Here is a 21,899-nt window from a genome sequence, read left to right as displayed (position 1 = left end):
ATGCCTATCAGGAAGTAAATTTGAAAGGGGAAAAAAAGGCTGTTTTCTCATAAGATCAAAATTTGCTAGTTTTATATGCATGTTTTATGCACTCAAAATACAATTAAGTAACTCACTATCTAGGAACAATTGTCTAGAGCTAAGAGTTAAGTGTCTGGGAGCTAGAAGCAGGGTGTTTGTGAGCTTTATCCAAAGGGAGGGAAGAAAGTTAAAATTCATAATTGACTTTGTAGAATCAAGGTGGCAAATCAAAATGAGAATCACAATAAATTTCTTTGCTATTCTGGGTCTTTTATTGTTCCATATGAATTTTTGGATTGCTTCTTCTATTTCATTGAAGAGTGAAATTGAGATATTGGTAGGTATCACATTGAATTTGGATATAGCCTTTCGCAGTATTGCCATTTTCATGATGTTAATCCTCCCAATCCAGGAGAATGGGAAGTTTCCCACATGCATAGCTCTACTTTACTTTTCTTTTTCAGGTTTTTAAAGTTCCCAACATAGAGGTCCTTCACCTCTTAAGTTTACTCCTAGGTATTTTATTTTTTGTGCGGCTAGTAAAAAGGGGTTGCTTTCCTAATTTCAGCTGCACTCTATCATTATTGGAATACAGGAAAACCTTTATTTTCTGAGGGTTAATTGTATACTCTGCTAGTTTGCGAAAGTTTCTGATCAGCTCAAGTAATTTGGGAATGGAGTCCATGGGTTTCATTAAATACAAGACCATGTCATCTTCAAAGAGGGAGAGTTTTACTTCATTTTTGCTATTTGGAACCCCTTTAAGATTGCATCTTATCTTATTGCCCCAGCTAGCATTCTAATACTAAGTTGAAAAGGAGTGTAGAGAGCAGACATCCTTATCTTATTCCTGAATTTATAAGAAATGGGTTTAACTTCTCACCATTAATATAATGCTGGCTGTAGGTTTTTCAATTCTTAGCAGAAAGAACAGCATTAGAGCAATATCAGTTCCAAATTTCAAATGCTACTAAAAAGCCATAGTAATAAGAACAGCTTGGTTCTGGCGCAAGAACAGACCTGAGGACCAGTGGAGTAGGACTGAAGACTCAGAAATGAACCCCCTGACCGATAGCTACCTAATCTTTGACAAGGGAGCTAAAAAAAGAGAATGGAAGAAAGACAGCCTTTTGAGTAAATGGTGTGGACAAAATTGGTTAAACACCTGTTAAACTAAACCTGCATCCGTGTATATTATCCTGCACAAGAATCAACTCCAAATGGATCAAAGACCTCAAAATAAAAGAGGACACAATGAAAAGATTACATGAAGAAATAGGATAAACTCTAGAGCTTATTAGCACATACCGAAATTTTCTTAATAGAGAACCGGAAACAAAGAGTAAAGAAAAATAAGATAAGAAATTCATTCCTTAATTCATCTCTTTATGAAACAAGTAATTTACTATTACAAGATGAGATGGAATTATAAATTCCAAGTGCTGATACAGTCTGTATGTAATAAACATATTACAAATGTCAAAAAAAAGAAATCAAAGAAAAGCTGAACAAATGGGATTGCATGAATCATGAGAGCTTCTGCAAGGCAAAGGTCATAGCTAACAATATCAATAGAAAGCACACGTTCTGGGAGAAGATCTTCACGAGGTATAAAACGGACAAGGTCTTATATCTAAAATGTACTTAGGACTCAAAAAATTAAATCCCCAAAAGCAAATCCTCAAAGAAAAAACTGCTCGATAATTAAGTGCGCTATTAACTTAAAGAGAGACTTCTATGAAGAGGAAATAAAAATGGCGATTAGACACATGAAGAAATGCTCAACTATTCTAGCCACAAAAGAAATGCAAATCAAGACAACATTGCATTTGCACCTTACTCTAGTTAGAATGGCTATAATCAAGAAATTTATTTTTTTTCTGTTGATGTGGTGCTGAGGAATCGAACCGAGGGCCTCATTCATGCAAGGCAAAGCACTCTACTATTGAGCCACCTTCCCGGTCCCTAATCAAGAAATTTAATAACAACATGTTGGAGGGGATGTGGCTAAATAGGAAGCCTATTTCATTGATGGTGGGAGTGTAAACTTGTTTAACCACTTTGGAATGCAGTATGGAAGTTCTTCAAAAGACTCCATGTAAAGTTCTCCTGTGTCCCAGCAATCCCACTTTTGGGCATTTAGGCATTTACCCAAATCATCACAAACAAGGTCATAACAAAGTTGCCTGTGCAAACATGTTTATTGCAGTATTATTCACCATAGCTAAGATATGGAACCAACCTCGATGCTCCTCATTTCATGAATGGAACAAGAAAATGTGATACAATCACACACACACACACACACACACACACACACACACAATGGAATTCTATGCCTCCATTAGAAAGAATGAATGAAATTGTCACATTTGTTAGGAAATGGAAAGACTTGGTAAATATTATATTAAGTGAAGTAAGCCAGGCCCAAAGAAACATACATCCCATGGTTTCCCTTGTTTGCAAGGACTAGTACATGTCTAGGACAAGCATAGAAGATCAAAGGCTATGGACGTATAACCACATAAGATGACATTAAGTGAAAGGAATCCCAAGTCAGACACACAAGTGATTTTTTCTTTCTTGTTTTTGTTTTTAATATACTTATAATGCGCTATGTGATTCTTTTGTAAATTCATCCCTCCAAGGTATAATCCCTGTTTTCATTGTATTTGATTCAAGTGTTCTGCATTTTTATATACATTTTTGTAATTTGGGGAGTGGAAAGGTTATAGCAGAATGCTGAAATGGGGATGCATTTTGACCCATTGTGATGAGGAGATGTACAGGACACTGTGTCAAAAATGAATTTACAATGTCGGGTAGGGGTGAAGGAGGGAGGAGTTGGAGAGTTGTGGAGGGAAGGGGTAGTAGGGGAAAAACAAAGGAGGAGGTAACAATGCTCAATAGGAAATGTACTCATTACCCTACTCATGTAACTATATACCCTCTGTATATTATTTTTACAATAAATAATATAAAACTCTCTTCTTGGTATAATTCCAGTGCTGCCCTCGGCATTGCATTTTTTGTCTTTTCTGGCTGTGGTTAGGTCCATCTGCCTAGTGGATCAGTAGTCATGGTCCTGAAGTGGGACTTGGATTATCCAGTGATGGTTGGAACTAGGCCAAGGACATGACAAAACCATTTCCAGGGCATGGCTTTTTCATTCCCCGCCGCTATGAAACTAGGATTGCAAGCAGAATGTCTCTGAATTTGACTCCAGAAAAAAATCACTGAACCAAAAGGCAAGGTCACAAAACACCTCCCCTCCTCCCCCCATTCCCGCCTTTCTTCCTCCTTGGTAAAGTACAAAATAATTTTACAGGTTTTGGCAAACACACAAATTGCCTACCACCTCCCCTTTTAAACTAGGTTTAAAGTCACTAAGTCATGTAAACTGATAATGCCGCACTCATTATTCTGGACAACAACTTCAGGTTGTTTGATGCTTTAATTGGTTGTTGTTGGTGGTGGTAGTAGGAGGTCCTGAACTCTGGGTCTGGTTGCTGTACCTTAATGCTTCAATTCTTTAAATTTTATTTTTGTCAGTCTTGGGGTTTAATCTCAGGGAGTTAACATATCCCTGAGTTCTTCAGCTCAAGTGGAGCCCTCTACTACTTGAGCCACAGTGCCAATTCCTGTTTTCAGTTAAGTGTCTTTCAGACATTCCTGCCAGGGTTTGCTTTGATCAGTGAATTTTTAAATTATATTTCTTCTATGTATTTATTGGAATATTGCACTTTATCTGAAATTTAAAGTTTTCTGTAAAACTTTGTCTTCAAGTATGCAATAGTATTAAATATTACATTTACAATCTATTCTGTAGCAATACATTTAGAAATTTTTATGTTAAGATGAAAATCTTGTTGATTGTAGAAAAATCCTATTAAAGTCCAAATGGGAAATATGCTCATTTCAGCAGCCTTGAGTCTCCTTCGTATTTATTTATTTATTTATCTATTTATTTGTGAAAATACCATACAGAGGGGTAACAATTACATGGGCAAGATAATGAGCACATTATTCATCAAGCATTGTTGCCTCATCCTTTGTTTCCCCTTCCCATCTGTTCTCATCTGCGCCACCCCCCCTCCCCCGGGCTCTCCAGACAACCCTTTGCCTGCCCCCCACCCTCGCTGGGCAAGTTGTAAAGTTCGTTTTTCTTTTCTTTTTTATTTGTTTATTTTTTTATATTGAGAATACCAACAGATGAGTTACAATTACATGGGCAAGGTAATGAGTACATTTCTTATCAAGCATTGTTGCCGCCTCTGCCTCTTTGTTTCCCCTTACCATCCCTTTCCATGCTACCCCCCTCTCCCCACCGGATCCTCCCCACACCCTCTATCAAAGCTGTAAAGTTTGTTTTTCGACCTAACGAGTTGTAAATCTCATTGTTGCAATGGGTCCACCTGTATCTCTAGTTAAAAGATTAGATTTTTCCAATTCCCTCCACAAATTATACCATCAAATACCGTGAAAGCAGGGGCTATACTGTAGGGGAGGGACATACAAAGCAATATAGAAATCATCTTATAAATATGTTAGAAACAATCGCAAGAAAAAAAAATATTGAATCCTTATCTTGTGGTTCATTTCACCCAACACCAACTTGTCCGACCTTTTCTGCTTGTCTCAGACATATACTGGTTATTGAAAATAAAGGAAACCATGGGACCTATGTTTCTTTGGGACTGGTTTACTTCACTTAATATAAATTTTTCCAAGTCTTTCCATTTCCTAACAAGTGGGGCAATGTCATTTTTTCTGATGGAGGCATAGAATTCTATTATGTATATATATACCACATTATATTGATCCATGCATCTACTGAGGCGCATCTGGGTTGGTTCCATATCTTAGCTATGGTAAATAATGGTTCAATAAACATAATTGTGCTGGAGCTTTAATATGGTCTTGTTTGTGACCTTTTGGGTAAATACCCAAAAGTCGGATTGCTGGGCCATATGGGAGCTCTATGTGGAATCTTTTGAGGAACCTCCATACTACTTTCCAAAGTGGTTGAACACGTTTACATGCCCACCAACATTGCAATAAATTTCCCTTATGCCCACATCCTCTCTAGCATCTGTTGTTATTAGAGTTCTTCATTATAGCCATTCTAACTAGGGTGAGGTGGTATCTCAATGTTGTTTTGATTTGCATTTCTGTTATGGCTAGACAGATTGAGCATTTCTTCCTGGGTCTATTGGCCATCCTTCTTTCATATTCAGAGGAGTTTCTCTTTATGTCTTTAGCCCACTTATTTATTTGGCAGTTGTTTCTTTGAGGATTTGTTGTTGGGGGATTTAATTTTTTTGAGTTCCAGGTATATTTTAGATATGAGATCCTTGTCTGTTGTAGTGAAGAGCTTCTCCCAATCAATAGGCTTTCAATTGATCTTGCTAGCTATGTCCTTTAACATGCAGAAGCTCTGCAATTTCATGCAATCCCATTTGTCCAACATTTCTTTGATTTGTGTAATTCTGGGTCTCTATTAAGAAAATTTCAGCCTGTGCAAAGGAGACCTACTGTTTCTCCTATTCCATTCTTTAATGTTTTCAGAGTGTCTGTTTGACTCCGAGGTCTTTGATCCATTTGAAGTTCATTCTGGTGCAGGATGATGTATAAAGTTCTAGCTTTAGTTTCCTACAAGCTGTTAACCAATTTTGCCAGCACCATTTACTGAAGAGATTGTGTTTCTTCCATTCTAATTTCTTAGCTCCCTTATTGAACATTAGATGTCTATAGGTCTATAGGTTCATTTCTGGGTTTTCATTTCTAGTCCATTGGTCCTATGGGTTGTTCTTGTGAGAGGAGCAAGCTGTTTTAATTACTATGGCTTTGTAGAAGAGTTTGAAATTTGGTATTGATATTCCTCCAGCACTGTTGTTTCCATTAAATATCGTTTTTGCTATTCGAGGTATTTTATAGTTCTATATGAATTTTTGGATCGCCTCTTCTTTTTACTAAAAGAATCAGGCTGGAATATTGATAGGTATCATATTGAATTTGTAGATAGCCTTGGGAAATATTGCCATTTTCACGATGTTGATCTTTCCAATCCAGGAGCATGGGGGTTTTTTCCACTTTCTAAGTTCGGTGCTGATTTCCTTTTTAAGGTTTTCAAAGTTGTCATCATAGAGGTCCTTCTTTTCTTTGTTAAGTCCTAGGTATTTTATTTTTTGTGGGGCTATTAATAATGGAGTTGCTTTCCTGATTTCAGCCACACTTTTCTCATTTTTGGCATACAGAAAAGCCATTGTTTTTTGAGGGTTAATTTTATACCCTGCTACTTTGTCAAAGTTTTGAATAAGCTTGAATAATTTGGGAATGGAGTCCGTGGGATTCTTTAAATCCAAGTTCATGTCATCTGCAAAGAGGTAGAGCTTCTTCTTTCCCTATTTGGATTCCCTTTTATATTTGAATCTTATCTTATAGCTGTAGCCAAGTATTCTAATACTAGTTTGAAGAGAAGTGGAGTGAGTGGACATCCTTATCTCATTCCTTAGTTAAGAGGAAATACCTTTATTTTTTCACCATTAAGTAAAATGTTTGAAGTAGGTTTGTCATATACATCCTTTATTGTATTGAGGAATGTTCACTGAATTCCTAATTTTCCCAGAACTTTCATCATAAAGGGATGTTGGATCTTGTCAAATCCTTTTTCTGCATCTATTGAGGTAACCATGTGGTTCTTATCCTTGCTCTTGTTGATGCGAGTTATTGTATCAAGTGATTTGCGTATATTGAAGCAGCTTTACATCCCTGAAATGAATCCTGTTTGATCATGATGTATGATATTTTGGATGAATTGCGAAAGTCGATTGACCAAAATTTTGTTGAGAAGATTTGCATCAATGTTCATCAAGGAAATTGATCTACAGTTCTCTTTCTTTGATGAGTCCTTGCCTAGTTTGGGGATGAAGTTTAATGATGGCTTCATAGAATGAGTTTGGTATTGAACTTTTGCTTTCAATTTCATTGAAGACTTGAAGGAGTACTGATGTGAGCTCTGCTTTGAAGGCCTTGTAGATTTCCGCTGTAAAACTATCTGGTTCTGGGCTTTTCTTAGATGGGAGGTCTCTTATTGCTATTTCTATTTCATTGCTTAATATGGGACAGTTAAGATGGTTTAACTCATCTTAGTTTAGTTTCAGCATGTCATTATTTGCTAGGAAAAGGTCCATTACTGCAAACTTCTTAAACTTACTAGCATAAAGTTTTGAGAAGTATTCCCTTATAATGTACTGAATCTTGGTTGTTTCTGTGGTGATGTTTTCATTCTCATCTCTGAGTTTATTTATTTCAGTGTGTTCTCTTGTTCTTCTAATAAGATTTGTTAAGGGTCTGCCAATTTGTTAATTTTTCAAAAACCAACTCTGTTTTGTTGATTCTTTCTATGTTTTTCGATTCTTATTTATTTAATTTTGATTTAATTTTAATTATTTCTTTCCATCTACTGGATTGGGGTTTATCCTGCTGCTCTTTTTCAAGGAGGCTCAGATGTCTCACTAAATTGTTGGTTTGAGATCACTCCAATTTGTTGATGTAGGAACTCAGAGCTATAAACGTGCCTCTGAGTACTGCATTTGTGGTGTCCCAGAGGAGCTGGTAATTTGTGTGTTCATTTTTGTTGAATATTACAAACATTTGAATTTCGTTTCTGATCTCTTCCATGACCCACTGGTGATTCAACAGTGTGTTGTTCAGCCTCCATGTGTTACAGGACTTTCATTGGTGGCTTTTGGTGTTGAGTTCTAATTTTATTCCCTTGTGGTCTGAGAGAATGTAAGGTATAATTTCAATGTTTTTGTATTTGGACAAGTTTGCTTTGTGACCTAAATGTGGTCTATTTTGGAAAAAGTTCCCTGTGCTTCTGAGAAAAATGTGTATTCTGATGTTGCTGGGTGAAATATTCGGTAGGTGTCTGTTAAATCTAGGTGATCTATGCAGTTTTATATCTGTGGTTTCTCTGCTGATTTTTTGCCGAGTTGATATATCTAGTGGGGAGAGTGTGTGTTAAAGTCCTCAACAATTAATATCTTGGATCTATGGGTAGATGTGAGAAAAATTAGAATTTCTTGGATAAATTTGGGTGCTCTTGTAGGGAATAGATATTTAGAATTGTAATATCCTCCTGAAGGAGAGATCTCTTAATAAGTATATAGCGACCTTCTTTATCTCTTCTCACTAATTTTAATTTGAAATCTATTTTATCTGATATTAGGATTGCAACTCCTTCCTGTTTATGAGGCCGTTTGCTTGTTAGATTTTGTTCCAGCCTTTCACTTTCAACATGTGTTTGTTTTTATGAGAAAGTTGTGACTCCTGAATGCAGCAGACAGAAGGATCTTTTTTTTTTTTTTAAATCCAAGTAGACAGTCTATTTTGCTTAATTGTATTGTTAAGTTTGTTAATGTTGGGAGTTAGTACTGAGAGATATTTGGGAGTTCCTGCCATTTTATGCACCTTCTTGGGGGCTGTGCCAACTGGGTTATTCCTACTGTTCTTGGATTCTCAATTTGGGTGCAGTTTCTTAGCCTTTATTGTGGTCCTGTTGGTTTTCTCTGTTTAGGACATCTTTAAGTAACTTTTGTAGGGCTAGTTTGGTAGAGATATATTGTTTCACTTTTTCTTTGGTATGGAAAGTTTTTATTTGTCCTTCAGTCATGAAGGAGAGTATAGCTGGGTACAGTTTTCTTAGTTGATAGTTCTTTGTCTTTAGGGCATGGCCTACATCATTCCAGGCTCTTCTTGGTTTAATTGACTCTGCTGAGAAATCTGAGGTGATTCTACTTGGTTTCCCTTATAGGTGATTGATCTTTTCACCTTGACAACTTTAAGGATGTTTTCCTTGGTCTGAATTGATCCTGTGGATATTATAATGTGGAGTTGTGATGTCTTGTTTTGGTCTGGTCTATTTGGGGTTCTAAAAGCTTCTTGTATCTGAATAGGCCTATCTTTTTGCGTGTTTGGGAAGTTTTCTGCTAGGAACCTGTGAAACAAATTTCCTAGATCATTAACTTCTTTTTCTAGGTGCTCCCCTATACCTATTATCATCAGATTAGGCTATCTGATGGTGTCTTCCAAATGTTGAATAGGTCTATCATATTTCTTGGATTTGTCTTAGATAGTTGTGTGTTCTTCCTCTATAATATATAGGCTGTCTTCAATCCCCGAGTTTCAGTCTTCTTCATGGTCTAACCTATTTTCAAAATTTCTACTTTGGTTTTTTTAATTTCTTTTCCTTCTAATTGGTCGGCTTTGATAGCTTAAAATTCTTTGTTGGAGCTTTGTTTTAGATCTTGTATGAATTTGTTTACTTCCTTAATTTCGTGTTCAGTGTTTATTCACAAATCACTTAATTGATTGGTTATGGTTTCCTTGGACGCTCATTCCTTCTGTTAGGCTCCATTCAACATTCCCTTTCAGGTCTCCCTGACTTCTTTCAGCTGTCTTTTAATGGCTTCCACGAATGCCTCTATTTGGTATGAAAGTAACACAAGTTTTGTGCTAGAACACTATTTTAAGGCAAGCATCAACCAAATTCCTTTAGTTGTACAATCAAAAGTCGACAGATACAAACAATCTATTTCAACAGGTACAATCTATTCAACGTAAAACAACAATGTATTAATGGGGTAAGAACAGCAAAGTAGAATTTGGCATACCAGAAATTAGTTTTTGGGAGAAAAGTGGGGAAAAATATGATTAGAGAGATGTGGAAAGGTAAAAGGAGAGTGAAATTAACCACGTCTTAATCTCAAAGAAGAAAATGGATTGGACAAAATGATAGGAGAAAGAGAAGTGAAAGTAAAAGAGGCAAGAAAAAATGGAAAAGCAAAAATTTAAATTTAAAAAGTAAAACACAAAAATGATGCAATTTTAAAGAAGAAATATTGAGAGAAGAATGGGAATACGATGAGAGGAGGAGAAGAGTAGAAAGGAGATATGAAGAACTAAAAATACTTATAATAAAAATAAAAAATCATTTTAATATTATATATATATGGTATTATGAGATAATACTGTAATTAAGGAATTTAAGCCAGAGATTTTTTGAAATAAGTATAAATTTCTGGATTCATCGTGTAAACAATGTGGAATAAGGTCTAATAATCAATGAAGGGTATATCTGAGGATGAGCAGAACAGCAATTAAGTTACCGAAAAAAGAATGAATCGAAGAAAAAGTGAAAAGAATGAGAAAGAAAGAAAGGAAAAGGATCAAAAGTTCAATAGAGATAAAATAAAAATACAAAAGTGCACACACATATACACCAAAAATAAAATTTCTAAAAGCAAAACAAGATTAATAGAAAACAATTTTTTAAAAAAATAACAAGTTAATAAAAAGGTACAAAGAAAGTGTTCTTTGGGGGGGGGTGAAAGGGAAAATCCTGTATCTCCCTTGTGTCCATAACTAGTCTCTTGGTGGAGTCTCTGGTCTGCTTTTGGTGTTTGGTTTTCCTGTGGCTTGATTGGTTTCTTAAGTTAGTTTATTTGGCAGGCAGAAAAATGGTCTGCTTTACCCAGAATTTTGTGATCCCCCTCCCAGGCTAGTTCAGTGGGAGGGAGATCTGCTTTGTTTCTCACAAAAGAGGGAGTTGGCTGTTTCCTCTTGATTGGAGATGCTGTGATAAGGCTAGGTTCTGGGTAGAGTTGAGGCCTTTCAGCAAACAGTAGCTTTTCCCTGAGGGGCTAGCTTCTGAGACACTCACAGAGCCCAGCATGGAGCCATTCTCAGGGTTTATGTTTACTGAAATTCAATTGATTGTCTAGGCTGCTATAGGGAGGGGAAGCCTCTGGCTCTGTTTACCCAGTGAAGAAAGACATTCCTCTGGGGGCAGAGTTTTCACTGCTTGGGCTGGGTGACTTTCTCCTGGGTGGAGCTGAGCCTGGCAGGTCATGTCAGGTTCCTCTGACCTGCTAAATGACTCGTTTGTTTTCCTCCAAGGCCTGGGTTGGAGCTATATTCTCAGCTGGGCCTTTGACAGTATCAAAGATGGAGATCTCAGGTAGTCGCACAGTGGGGAGAGGAAGGGGGAGGGGAGCCATGCCTCCTCTGCTCCCTGAGAAGGTGTTATTATGTAAGGCTTCTACTCATGCCAGTGTCTTGGTTCCTGGGTCGTCTCTGGTCTGTGATCTGCAGGATGAAGATACCTGCTCCTTGTCAGTTCTTGCTGGTGTTGGGTAGACTCTGATCATTTGCTGTGTCTGGCACATTTGTCCAGGACTCTCTGTGTTGTAGGTGTGGAAGCAATGGCCACTGCTACCACCGCCACTGCTACAGGCAAGTGCTCAAATCTGTTTCCTTGCCTGGATTTCCCCTTTCTGGCAAAACTCTTTGTACTGGGATGGCACACTTGGTGTTATTCTCCCGCCTAGGACTGTTCACTGAAACACTAATACTGCTTTCTAGGTGAGAGCTTGTTTAGCCTCCAGGTTCTGCTCTGCCATCTTCCTGGAACTACTCCTCTTTTTTTTTCTCTCCAGTATATTTTCTTGTTTTGGAACAAATGTCATGGACTGTTTAACCATTCAAAAGGAAGCGTATTCCATTAATTTAATAGAAAAGGAATGCAGCCTGCCTTCATCTCAAGGAAACTTTGAGTATAATGTTAATCTCATAATTCACATCATTGAATTATCAAAGTCGTATTTATAATTTTTTGTTAAACTATTCATTAATGTTTTAAATGTTTTAAAAGCTAGTAATTCAAGAAAACACATTCTATTCTTCCAGATTCCATAGTGAAGAATTTGTCTTTTATCATAGCCCTTACCACTGATCCCCTCCCTTCAAACTTGTAGCTTTATTCAGTTTTCTTGTTCCCACTTTCATTTTGGTACTAGCACGAATAATCTCCTTGTAGTATTTGACAATGAAATTCCATTTGTTGTTAGAGAGCTCAATACATATTGCCAAAGGCAGACCCATAGGCAAATAATAGAGCATAAACTATTGAATATCATTAACGTGATCCTATGCAACTATTCCATCAATTAATATAAATACCACAAAGTGTGCATCTTCATATAATTTTTAAAATACAATGTAGTTACATATCATATGTCATAAAATAATTCAGACCACTGATAGAAGAGACTAAGCTCAACCTTTTGCATTGTTCCCAATACTATTTGCAAAATTTTCTTTCTCATTAACTTTCACTGCAGGGCCTTCTTTCCCTAACAATAAGTTATAAGTTATGTCCTTGGATTTTAGTCAACTTTGAGTAAGCTGTTTTCTTTCCACAACTAGTTAGTCCCTCACGTTAAATACCTGAGGAATAACTTGTTCCAATATGCCTGCAAGAGGAGTATCCAAGGCAACTGTCTGTGCCCACTCTTCCCTTACTTTGTTTGGGAATGCAGTATCATAGACAGGGGAGAAACGGGTTTCAGGGTTCAGGTGGCTGGAACCCTGGTGTTATGAATTATGGGTAGCAGAAAAGAGTAGTAGAAACTAGGATACCAGGTAAAGGTTAACTGTGACTGTAATTACTGAGGTCCAGTGTCAGAAAATTGTTTAGCAGCAACAGCTTTGCAGGGGTTGGGGTAGCTAACACAGGTATCCAGAACTGTTTAGCAGGGACTAGGAAGCATAGACAAAGTGAAAGAGTAAAAGTTGTGAGGGATTGTGGGGCACGACCAGGGTAACAAGGTCGTGGGTGTGCAAACTGGGTAGCCAGTACTATGTAGAAGCAATTGGCATGGTGTCCTGATGTGGTGCAGAGCTCTGGGTATGCTTGTCCAGTTTTGGCTGTTAGATCTTTAGGGAAACTACCTCTAGCAGCTCATTATCAGCTTGTTGTGTTCAGGCATGTGCCATCTATAAATGTCTACTCCAAGTAGATTGCATTCTTTGACACCAGCTATAGGATCTTTGCCCTAAGCATCCTGAGAGCCACACTCCACAATGCTGCAGAACAGCCTCCAAATAATGAGTTGCAATCACCTCATACAACTCTTGCTTCTACTCTCCAATGTCAATGATCATGGTAGCAAGGAATCTGAGATGTGCTCAGCCGCAGTGCTCTGGGAAGCTACCAATTCGCCCTGTCTTTCTGGGAACTCCCTAGAAATGGGCAAGAGCACTTGTTGATGTTCTTCCAACTTTTTTCTGTGGCTCAGCACAACCAGACTGTTGCACCTCAGATGGGATACTTTGATGTCCAGGTGGCCTCAAATGTGCTCTGTCTTCTCTCTCTAGATGCTCTTCTGCTTCAGCTGCCTCTCCTTTCCCTTCCACGTAGCTTGCTTCATCTCCACATCCTTTGAATTCTGCTTTATATCAACCTGTGGCTTTAACACCAAGCCTTTCCACTTTCTCATCTACCTCTCTAGCTGTGAATCTGGTACAACAAGTAACTTCTGTATCTGTTTATCAAGATTTGAGCTGGAATCTAGGAGGTACTAGCTAACTGAGAACATGGGGAGCTTCCTAAATACTCCCCTGCCATTCACTGCTCATTGAGAAAGATGCAAATGTGTTCTGGTCAGTCTCTCCTTCTCCATTTCTGGTGAATAAAGTGAAGTCACAATGGACCTACCAGACAGCTGCTATGTCAGCAAGTGACCAAACTAAAGACAATATAGTGAGGGGTACTTATCAAGAGTAGTAGGACAAATGCACATATTTGTGTATATTACTAAGGGCTTTCATCAAACTAGTTATTTTATGTCCAAAATGGCAGACCAATGTTAGGCTCTCACCGAGATCTTCCTGTTCTGCAAGTCCTGAGGTCTCCAACATACAACTCAGACCTAATGACATGGGTGAACAAAAAAGTAAGGGAGTATGGATTAGTATTTTGAAGGTGTGGTAAGGTTTTGTCTTGTCATGACCACCATGAAATCAATGTCCTTTCTCTGACCTTCATCATATCTCTTTATTTGGCATAATTGGCAGATTTCTTAGTGTGTCGTTTTCTCCTGTTACTTCAGTTTACAAGTTAAAACATTAAGCATGCCAAGCCAGGGGTTTCCATTGTCCTAGTAGATGTTTTGTCTTCTAGGACCTTCCTTCCAGGTAACTCTCTGTTTAGCATATTGCACAATGCCCCAATCAATGAAATAATTTTGAGCCTAGGAGAAAATCTCCATTTGTAAAGCAGTACACATAAGAAGGAGATGATGCCCCACACTCAAATGCTCCAGGAAAACAGAGTGTAAGGGTGTCTACACAGTTGGGAATTAGGATTCTGAGGGGTGGGAAGGGATGAGTTTAGATAGGAAACCTAGAAGTAATTATAAGTTTCTGAATGTCTAACCTTATTTCCTTCTGCCACTCAGACCCAATTCAGGAAGTGGTGGAATGTTTATGATCACAAAAAAGAGTTTTTAATCCTGTTCCCAAACTCTATGTGTTTTTGTTACATCGTCCCACCAGCTCCTGATGTAAATTGTCAGAAGGGCAAAGGGGAAGGGTGACCCCTGCTCAGGAATATAAATGGAGCTTAAAAGTAACTGCAATCTCTGACTTTCTATTTTGAAGGTAAGATAAAAGGCAGTTTGAGTTTCTACGAAATCAGTTTCTAGGCTCTATTGTTCCTTCAGAACTTCTTTCCTTCCTTCTGTGTTTTGAGAGCAACAGTTAGTAGTGCTTCTGTCTCTTAGGGGCAATCCTTCTATTCACACAATGCTTAAAGTAGACAATAGGTGGGAAGCTGCCATTAAATTTAAAAAGCATGAAATAGCACACAATGAGTGCTTTCCCTGAATTCCTGGACCTAACATGTTCCAAATTCTGAAGAGAACGTGATTATGTGTGAGTACTAACAACCTCCACTGAATGGTGAGCTTAGAACACTTTTCCCAAGGCAGGTTCTGTCCAGGTTATTGGGATGGCTGAGATCTACTGGATCAATGAACTTACAGACCATGCAAGATAGAAAAATCTAAGAGATTTAGATCCCAAAAAGAAACTGGACCAAGAAGAGAAAACTTATCATTGCTGAAAAAGGAGGAAGAATTAACTAGGAGAATGTCCCTCTGAATACAGATATGGGTATAATTATAACAAAGTTCTAGGTTATGGCTCATCAGTAGAAACTATCAAGTCAAAACTCACTAAAGCTAAAAATAAAACTTATAAAATTAAGAAAAAACTATTTGGATTTCAGTACTAACATCTGTTTTAAGGAGTGTGATTTTGGTGTGTGTGTGTGTGTGTGTGTGTGTGTGTGTGTGTGTGTGTGGTGTGTGAGATTATGTATGGGTGAGCATTAGTTCTTAAAATCATCATACTGTCAATATTCTTTAGATTTCCCATTCATGTCTGGTGGCATTCTAGCTCTACCACATGAAACACAATTCTCACTTTCTTCTGGTTAAATGGAGATAAACATGTAATGGATATGTCAACCTGGGTTGGTTTCAAATGATGATATTCAGATCTTACGCTCTGGAATAGGTAATGTATAAGAGTGAGCCAGTATGGTCAGCCCAGTATTTCCAGTGACTTACTTAATTTTTCTGAATCTCAGTTTCTTCCTGTGTGGAAAGTGAAAAGAATTACTGTGTGGACCTTAGAATCAGGTGAGATTTATGACTGGGTGTAGGAAGTATACGTGTTTGGGATGTGTGTACAGAGCCTGACACTCTCATAAAACTATTGATGTTTATATTGAAATGTATTCCAGGAATTGGAAACAAGAGGGATTTTTCTGTTCTAGTTTACTCTTTTATGGCATTGAGGGAACCAGAGATAGTCAAGGAGAACAGGGAAACAAATGCAGCACTTGTACACTGTAGCTATTGTGTTCACAATGAGCTATACCACTGTGGACAGGGACAGGAGGGATGGGATTGTCAAACAAGAAATTAACTCATTACCTGACTTACAAAATGGTTATCCATATAACAATTTTAAAAATATAATAACAATTATAAAAATCGAGGTTGATGATTCTCTCCTCCAGTCTTTGTAGGTGCCCTTAAGACTCAGGCCCACCAATGGAGTTTTTGAAAGTCAATATATATGATAATTAATATAAAGCCATAATCTCTTAAAAAATGTTATAACAAGTATTTCATTCTTAGTACTGGTTTCTCTTTGAGTAGAAATTCTATATGTTGTTGGCAGAGCTAATGTTTTACTTTCTGGTTTTAATATTTGTTAGGTGTTGAAATCCTTCTTAAAGATTTGCAACAGAGTTCTGCTGTGTCTTGGCACCCTGCCCCTAACTAAAATGGTAATCAACTTTTGAAATTCATGTACTTAAGTATGAGTTTTATTTATTTAATTTGCTGATGATGGTGAACTGTCGCTGTCCTTCAGCTCTTCAGCTCAAGACTGCTCTAGCACTTAAGCCAAAGTACCTCTTCTAGCTGTTTCTGCTTAGGTGGTGCTATGGAATCAAACCCAGGGTCTCGTACATTCAAGATAAGCTGTCTACCACTTATCCACCTTCTCAGCTCCCATAAGCGGTATTTTTGTGCTAAGGTCTATCAAGCAAATCACTGAGCAAATGTATTCATTCACCACTAGACATAATCAAAATTATGAATTATCTGATATTTTAACGAATAAAACTGTTATCATTGTTACTAGGAATTGTTTGTCTCCCCATGCTGTAAACATGGAGGACTTATTTTAAACTAAAACTAAAAAAGTAATTTTAAGGTCTTGATGCTAACAAATGTGTCCAGGTGTTATTACACTAAACAGAGAATTCAAAATGACTTTTCTTCATAAATACAGAGATTAAAGGACTTATAATACTTATTTCAAAACGCAAATTAAAGGGAAAATCAGTCAGGAGATAAAATTTATATTGAATGTTAATTTTTGAAGAGGAAAGGAAGATATTAGATGGCAGACTAAAGACAAAACACTATCAGAGCCCTTTATGCTGAATTATAAAAAAAGAAGCTTTAATTGAAAAATTGAGCTGGAATGTGCACATCAGGCAAAGGCAAGCAATCAGAGCATACCACCAACAAAAACGCCATAATGTATACCTCAGAAAAAGGAAACAAGTGCAGACCAGGGCTCAACATCCTTATCCTTTATTTCAATGATACACATATACCCCCCTACACACAGACGCACAATCACACACATAAACACACACACACACACACACACACACACACGAACACACAAGAATGTATGCAACAGCTCAACCTACTCACTTCCATTCAACATGAATCAAAGATCTTCCTGTAATATTTGAAACTTTAAAAGTTTCAAGTCTTTTAAATAATTGATAACAGATGCTTAAGCAATTATTTTCTGAATAGACTCTGCTATAGAAATGAGAGTTCAAGAGGTTATAACTACTTAAACATCTTTGAATCTCAAAAGAATTAAACAAGAGACAATCCGAATTTTGGGACTATATTTCTACCAGCTATTCTTCAAAGGCTTAATAAGAGGTTGCAAAATCCAAAATTAAATATCAAATTAATACAACTAATATTTGTGTAAGCGAAGTGAAAGACACTGATCAGTGACCTATGCTGCCTCCATTTCTAAGCCGGGTGCACATTGTGGAACCTTTGATTCTACTGGGCCAGGCCCACAGTTGTCTTCCCCAGAACCGTGGCCCTGCTGGGGTTGGCACTGGGAGCTGTGTGGAGAAGAGGGGAGGTCTCGGAGGCAGCCAAGCTGGGATTGGGGATGGGGGTAATAGGGAGAGTATGGGAGGCCCTGGCAGAGGCTGGTGAAGGGAGGAAGGAGGCAATAGGCCAATGACTCAGGAAGCAGCAGCCCCAAAGGCAGCTGGGTTCTGGAGAGTGTCTGTGAGGTGTGGAGTTTGGCCCCTGGGGCCTCGTGGCTGGGTGAGGAGAGGAAGGAGTCTCAAATCCCACCCAAATAGGCAATGAGAAATGAGACAACCAGTGGCTGAAGAATTTCAAGAAAAAAGGCAGGGACTTGTAGGTAAACTCTGGGGGTGGGGAGGGCAGCAGTGCTGAACCAGTGATGGTCATGCCTCTCTGGAGGCACTTGAAGTGAGTGAGGGCCAGCGCTGCTGTTCACTAGGCCCCACTCTCGCCTTGAAGCAGGCACCAGGAATCACAGGCACAGCTTCAGCCTGCCTCACAGAGCTGGCCTGCCATGAGTGCTGGGGACTGGGCAGCTGCTGGGAGGTTAGGAGCAGCAGGAAAGAGGAGAATGGCTGGTGGGTACTGCTCCACCCTAGCCAGGTACAGATCCATTGGGGAAGTTCTGGCTCTGGATCAGGACCAGGGACTGTCCCCCAGAGAAGTGGCCTCTGAGGATTTGCGTGTTGGCTGCTATGTGTGGGCTGGGAAATACCTTAATATGGCCAAGGAGTCTCCACAGCTAGGCACATTTGCTCCTGTGCCTCTCCCATCTTCTGGATTCCCACTGTCCTCCTGCCTCGTGCCATGTCCAACTACAGGATTAAACTTCTCCAGGCCTCTAAGAGGCCTTCCCGGAGATGCTCACAGGGCTTCCCACGTCTGGTTCACCATGCATGCAGGGCTCACAGGGTGCTATCCTCCAGGCAAAGCGTACCCCAATTTCAGCTTAGAAGAGGGAAAAGCTTCATTGTCCCAGATACAGCTGCCCTTGGGGTTCTCTGTGTACACTAGTCTTGTGCTGAGATAATGATCCCCAAAGACCACCAAGGAGCCATTTCCGATGTGAGCACAGGAGGGTCATTTATTGCAAGCTCGAGCATGGACTCACAACTGTCAGCATCACAGTGGGTCAGAGTTGAGAACTCTGAATCTTCAGTTAGGTTTTTTATAGGGCATAGGGCTGAGGTAAGTGGGTTCATAGCTTTTCAGTTACATGATTGGTTGACATTTAATGAGTTAATATTGTAACAATATTTTTGGCTAATGTGTGTAAGCTTAGCAGTAAAAAGCAAATTATGTTAAATATGGAATCTTAAGAAACATGTGTAGCTTTAGGTACCTTCCTGTCATCTGCTGATGGCTATTGCTAGGGGAGTTATGGGAAGAATGTTATTGGGACATTTCATGTTGTTTCCAGGAACCTGAGTCCTAACTTTCGGTAAAAGTCTTTACAATGGGTACTTTCAGTAAATGCCTTCACAATGTATACTTTCAGTATAGGCCTTCATAATGGACTAAGTCCAAAATGGCTATACTTTGGCTAAGGTCTCCCACTTGGTGTGTGTGTGTGTGTGTGTGTGTGTGTGTGTGTGTGTGTGTGTGTGTGTGTGTGTGTGTGTGTGTTTGGTGTGAGAAAGTCAGACACAGCTGAGCTTTGGTGCAAAACACTTCTTCCCTTCAGCATTGAGTTTGGTATCTAGTGGTTGTTCCCTCTCCTGGATTCTGAACTCTAAATTTGTTCTTCTATACACTTTTATCTTTAGATCTTAATATTCAGATTCCTAATATCTGCCTGTGAACTTCAGAATTTGCTTCATAAATGGGGTGCTTTTCTTCTAACTTTTATGAAGCCCTTTGCTCTTTTTAAATGCAGCATGTGCTGTGTTAGTGGTTTTACTTAGCCCAGACTGTTGTGGCTCAGGCTGTGACTGTTAGTTCTGAGATTAGTTTAGGCTAATATGAGATACTATCATTTCAGTCTGTCTAGTGAAAAAAGTTCAGAATCTTTATTGAAACATTTTCCTGGCTGTAAAACCAACAAAAAATTCCAGTGGTATAAATGTACAATCTGTTGATTTTAGTTAATTGTGCACCACAGCAATGAAAAAAATCTTCTTACTGAAGTGATTATTTAGAATGTGGAAAAAAAATCAAATATTATAGAACTTAAAAACTGATCAAATAACAAAAGAAAAAGAAAGACACTGGTCAGGAATGCAGTACAAATGTAAGTGCTTAATAAATAAATGAAATGTTTGGGATTCTTATCCACATAGTAAATACAAAGGAAAATGAATAGGAAAGTCTCTGAAATCCCATCTTACACACCAGAATAGCTATCACAACTCGAATAAATAAACATCTGGAGAGGTAGAAATAAATTAGGAACTGTATTTGGTTTTGTGGTATTGTAAACTAGTGCAACCTATAATGATCATAATGGAAGTTTAGACAATACCAAAAAGAAACATGTGTTGATGACCTTTACTGCAACCTTGATATATAAAGAAGGAATATATATCAACATCAATATCCATGTGCATGTCAGCAAGAAAGAAAGCTGTGCATTCAACCGAGATGCACAAAAAAGAGGGAATAAAGGAAATATGCTATTCATAACTATAAGCATGTTCTGGTATATAAGAAAAGTGAATTTTTCCAATATCACTGCTATATATTTTTGGATGTATACCTAATCCTAATTTCACAGGTTTCGTGGCTTCTTGTTTTTCTTTAAAAGGGACCTCCATATTGATTTTTAGATGTTGAAGATATCCTATAGTATGTGGATATTAGAAAAAATTTAAATATATCAATGAACACATAAAGAACCATCATATACAGTTTGTAATTTGATCCAATTTTAAGAAGGCAACAATTGGGGGACAAGACAATGTTAGAAGCTTAATAACAAAAAAAACAGACATGGAAAAATTTTAGAAATGTGCAACTGATTAGTTCTAATACTAACAAAATATTTTCCTCAAGTTTTAAAAATGAAACAATTAAAATAATACTTAATAACATCAAATAAGTATGCCATGGAAGAAAATGTACAATAGACATATATTTCCCCATAATTTGTTTTAATTTATAACAAATGGATTAAAAGAAAATGTGATTACATGTCTGAAGATGATAACACATTCAAGTATCATTGATTGAATCCAGCAAAAGAAAGTAACAGAGAAGTAGAGAGTAAGAACAACCTGGGGCATGGATGAAGATACTCAGTAGAACATTGTGAGGAAAAAAATGTGCTCCATTTTGCTCATCAACATTGAGCTAGGACAGCTACCTTTTGACAGAGTATTCGTAATGTAGTCAGAGCAGTGGAGTTACTAATTTAGGCAGTAATTTATTACTTTTATTCCCTAATCTTATGATGTGATTCCCAAATGATGTGAGTGATCCTAGATTTTCTGAGCCCTTTTTTTCACCAAAAATGACTAATTCTTTCCCCTGCCAATAATTCTTCTGCTACTCTCATTTCACCTTGTTTCTGAACTCAACTCCTGTGTCCTTTTGGTTTATGAGAAAGAGCTAGAGAAATATGAGGATTGTCTGGAATCTGAGGAACATCCACTCTAGCTTGGAGGATCTGGTAAAAAACCTCCACCTGGGACTCAGAATCAGATATTAATTGACCTCTTTGGAAATAGAGAATCTCAATCCCTCAGGCAGGATTCATCCTTCCTTGACTTTCTCTGAAGAGATTTGGTCCTAGGGCATAATTCAGAGAATGAACTTTCCCACCACTCACCACAGCTTTGTCAGGAGGAATAGGTTCAATACTAAAAGTGATCTCAGTCCTCACAGGGCCAGTCAGAAGCCAAAAGATCATATTTTCCTCTTCATCAGGCACCTTCTAGTAGGAACAGAGTCTGGGCAAAGTCTACGATGGAGATAAAGTGAGACTGGGCCTAAGGAGTACACAAAAGAATGATCCTCTCTTTGACTAAAAGTGAGTTGTGCAGTGAGACATGACAACTTCCTTTATATATGAAAATTCACTAGGTGAGTTATCTCACTGCCACCGTGTGGGAGGTCAGTTTCCCCAAAGAAGTTGTTAAATGTTGTGTCTACCAGTTCGCCCTCTAGGCTGTTGTCTCTCCCACCCCTTCCCATGCCAAGAATGCATTGATTCTTTCAGACACTCAACTACTTGTCCTGAATCCTAAGCAGGAATATTGTAGGCTATTCTTTGGCAAACCTCTTGTTTTGGAGGTAGAAAAGACCAAGGCTCTGCATATGCCAAGAGGTAGAGAAGGTGAGTATAAGCTCAGATTGGTACGGAAGAACAATCATATTGAAAAA

The sequence above is a fragment of the Dipodomys spectabilis genome, unplaced genomic scaffold (genome assembly GCF_019054845.1).
Source record: "Dipodomys spectabilis isolate Male_0828 unplaced genomic scaffold, ASM1905484v1 ptg000008l, whole genome shotgun sequence".
NCBI lineage: Eukaryota > Metazoa > Chordata > Mammalia > Rodentia > Heteromyidae > Dipodomys > Dipodomys spectabilis.
The sequence above is the reverse complement of the archived record's forward strand: the minus strand, read 5'-3'. Positions refer to the sequence as shown.